Source organism: Salvia miltiorrhiza, chromosome 7 (assembly GCF_028751815.1).
Source record: "Salvia miltiorrhiza cultivar Shanhuang (shh) chromosome 7, IMPLAD_Smil_shh, whole genome shotgun sequence".
Lineage (NCBI taxonomy): Eukaryota > Viridiplantae > Streptophyta > Magnoliopsida > Lamiales > Lamiaceae > Salvia > Salvia miltiorrhiza.
In genome coordinates this window covers 35,267,900-35,272,294 of record NC_080393.1, presented here as the reverse complement: position 1 = coordinate 35,272,294, position 4,395 = coordinate 35,267,900, and positions in this window count along the sequence as shown.

Sequence of the window (4,395 nt, the reverse complement as noted above, 5' to 3'; positions counted from 1 at the left end):
GACACTCCTCGCTCGGCGCTAGAAGATACTCAGCAGCGTCTCTCTTCTTCACTCGCTTTGGCGAAGTCTCATGCCGTGGGATTTTCTGGAGGCACGAGCGCTGGTTCAGCTGGTTCGGACGGGGTTTTCAGATCAGGGAATGGGATAAATTCGGAGACGCCTAACGCTCGTACGAAAGCTTTCCTGGCTCGTGTGAAGGAAGCAAATGCTAATGGCCTTCCTCTTAATGCTTTTTCCACAACTTCCAGGACTTCGACGCCTTTATTTGCAATGGACGCGGTAAGCACTAAAAGATGGGGCGATGTTATGACTGAAGAGTCAGCTAAAGCTGTTATTCCTTACTCTGAGGAAGAGCAGTTAATCAATTTTCAATGAATATTCTTTCTTGGAATATTCGGGGCATGAATTCCATCGCCCGCGATATTTTACACAGTTATTGTGTGTCTCACTCTCCTTCTCTGATTGGTCTCTATGAGCCTAAAGCTAATTTCAGTAATGTTCCTGCCTCTTTCTGGCATTCTTTGAACGTTCAGCCGGTGCATCAAAACTGCCGTGAGGAACATGCTTCAAATATTTGGGTTTTCGCCTCCCCAGACTTTATAACGGATGTGGTCTTTTCCTCGGAGCAAGTGGTTGTGATTAGGATCCATGCTTCAGCCCCGTTCCTTGTTGCTTTTGTGCATGCTAGTTGCAACTATATAACTCGTCGTATCCTCTGGGAGGAGTTGTCGACTTACTTGACTGATGAGACCATCGTCATTGGTGATTTTAATGCCATTCTTGGGTCTCATGAAAGACGGGGCAGACGTCACCCCAGTTCGATTGCTTGTCGGGATTTTAGAGCTTTCATAGACGACAACTCGCTTATTCAACCGGTCTCATCGGGCCCTTATTACACTTGGACTGATAGGCGACGTTTTCCATGCACCACGGAGTCGGTGCTGGACCGGGTCCTTATTTCTCCTTCGATGGATGACGCTTGGGACTCTATTAGCTATAGAGTGCTTCCGCGTTTAGGCTCTGACCATTCTCCTATCCTTCTCAGCTGTGCTTTGGCTACGCCGGCAGTACATAAGCATTTTCGGTTTTTAAACATGTGGTGCTCCCATCCCGGATTCATGGATTTTGTGCGTCACTCTTGGTCTCAAGAGACTAATTTTCTTTGCCCTATTGTGAGAGTGATGAGAAAGCTTAAACGCTTACGTAAGGAACTGAAAATTTGGAACCGAGATATTTTTGGCAACTTCAACATTTCTTTGGCTGATCTTTATACTCAGCTGAGTTCTTTGCAGGAAGAGATTGATAGTTCGGGCTATACTGATGATTTGTTTGACCAGGAGATTCAAATTCAGGCTTCCATTAGCACCATGCTTACGAGGCAGTCTTCTTTGCTGCGGCAACAAAGTCGCATTACTTGGCTCTCGGATGGTGATCGTAACACGAAATTTTATCAGAAGATGGTTAAGTATAGACGCTCTCGCCTTAACATAAAGCAGCTCATTGTTGATGATGTGGTGATCGAAAATCATGATGCCATGGCTGGGCATGTGGTTCAATTCTATCTCGATCTGTTTGCTGCTCAACCTACGGTGGTGGATAGGTCCTGGATTCACCAACATGTTCCTTCCCTTGTCACCGCGGATCAAGGGACTGCACTCGTTGCTTACCCGGTTGAAGAAGAGATTCGGGCGGCGGTTTTCTCGATGAACAGTAACAGTGCCCCAGGTCCAGACGGTTTTAATGGCAAGTTTTTTCAGGTGACTTGGGAGATTATAAAAATGGATATCACAGCGGCCGTGCAACGCTTCTTTACTCGAGATTATCTGCCGGTGGGCCTTAATTCCAATATTCTCACTCTTCTTCCTAAGAAGAAGGATGCTTTGTCTATTTCGGATTATCGGCCTATTGTTCTTGGGAATTTTCTGTTCAAGATCATTACTAAAGTCTTAACCACTAGACTTAATGAGATTGCCTCCTCTATTATTTCGCCAAACCAGTTTGGGTTTGTTAATGGGCGTTCGATTCATGAGGCCATTCTTCTTGCTTCAGAAGGAGTTAATTGCATGAATCGTTCTCTTAAGGGGAAGAATTTGGCTCTGAAGGTGGATATCAAAAAAGCTTTTGATACTCTGGACTGGGATTTTGTGGATGTGGTGTTACAGGCATTTGGTTTTCCTGCTACCTTCATAAATTGGATCCAAATTATTTTTGATATCGCCCGGATTTCCATTATGTTCAATGGCACGATCCACGGATTTTTCTCGTGCGGTCGAGGAGTTAGGCAGGGAGATCCGTTATCCCCTATCATTTTCGGTTTAGCTGAAGATGTCTTGAGCAGACTGCTCCTTCATGCGGCTGACAATAGCTTTATTTCTCAGATGCGTATGTCGCGACAGTTGCTTTTTCCTTCACACTTATTATATGCAGATGACATTCTTCTCTTTTGTAGAGCGTCAAGGAGATCTTGTGTGATGATTAATTCTATTTTAAAGATATATGCTGGCGTGTCGGGGCAACATTGTAATATTGCTAAATCGACCATTTATTTTGGGAAAGGGGTTTCTACTCCGAGGAAGCGAAGAATTCAGCGTGTCCTTGGGTTTGCTGCTGCCTCGCTTCCATTTACCTACCTAGGGGTGCCGGTGTTCACGGGACGGGCCTCTATCTCAAAACTTCGTAAGACAAAGGACTTTATTCTCTCAAAGTTCTCTCGTTGGAAAGGTCTTCATCTTTCTATGGCTGGACGTGTTTGTTTGGTCTCTTCGATTATTCAAAGTACGGCGGTGCATAGTATGCTAATTTATAAATGGCCAATGGGGTTTTTGAATGAGTTGGATAAGGCATGCAGGTCTTTTATTTGGACTGGTTGCAGCACGACCACTGCTCGATCTTCGGTGGCGTGGCATCGGGTTTGTGCGCCTAAGGTTATGGGCGGGCTGGGTGTTAGAAGCTTCAGAGATATAAACCGCAGCTTCATGTTTCGCTTATGCTGGCAGATTCTGAAGGGGCAATCTTTGGGGTTTGAGCTTTTCCGCCAACGATATCTCTCTCCAGTCCTTCGCGCGAAATCTCGCTGGTTTTCCTCTACTATTTGGCTTGGAGTTCGAGAGCCAATGCAACAGATTGTGGACGATACTTTCTGTATCCTGGGAAACGGTGACTCCACTTTATTTTGGCTCGACAATTGGTTAGGCTATAAATTGGTGGATAAGCTGCATATTCCGCATTACATGTTCCCGTTTCTTTCTCAACGGGTGTCGGATTATTACTTTGAGGATACTTGGCACTTCACCGACTCTTTTATCGAAGCCTTCCCGGAAGTGGCCTTTGATATCATCTCTGTTCCCCTTGCTAATAATATCGATGATAGGGCTTGGACTCACTCACGTTTCGGCGAGATTACGGCTCCTCTGGCGTTTGATTATCTTGCTCCCTCTTACCCGGTTGTTGATTGGGGTAAATGGATTTGGGCTGCTTTTATTCCGGTTCGTCGTTCGATCACGTGCTGGAGAGTGATCTTGGGTCGCCTGCCTACTACTGATGCTCTTCGACGTTGTGGGTTCGTTGGGCCCAGCTTCTGCCCGCTTTGTCGCCAAGCGCAAGAAAGCATTGACCACATTTTTTGGGAATGTAGTTTTGCGAAGGAAATTTGGAGCACCTTCTTTTCTTGGTTTGGGGTCGAAGCGCCTTTGGTTTATGATGTGGGGAGCTTGATTATTCAGGCCATGAGATTCGAAGCTAGCGCGCAGGTGACCAACCTTTGGAGGCTTGGAGTTGTCACGATGATTTGGGGACTGTGGTCTGCTCGCAACAAGATGGTGTTCCATGATATACAACCGATGCGGCAAGCGATGATCAGCCTGCTCTTCCTCTCTTTCAAAGAGACTTCGAGCAACTTTCGACTGGGCTGTATGGCAAATTCTGTTAGTGAGTTGCAGGTGCTCCGCCGTGTGAAAGTCGCGGGCAATCCAAGGCCACCTCCGACATCTATTGATGTTTGTTGGAAGCTTCCGCCGCCGCTTTGGCTCAAAGCTAATATTGATGGTTCCATCAGGGGAGAACCGACTACCATGCATGCGGGAGGGGTGATTCGGAATGCTTTTAATTCGGTGATTGCATGCTTTCATTTCTCAGCGGGACCTGGATTCCCCTTCGAAGCAGAACTCTTGGCTCTTTTGATTATTCTGGAACGAGCTGCTGCCAATAATTGGTATAATCTTTGGATAGAGTCGGATTCTACTTACGTCGTCAACATTTTTAACAACCGCTCTTCCCCTGTGCCGTGGCATTTCCGTGGACGTTGGCTTGCCGCACTTAAGGGCGTCGTCAGCTTTACTATCATTTGTTCTCACATCTTTCGGGAAGGTAATAAAGTTGCGGATTTCATGGCGTCTT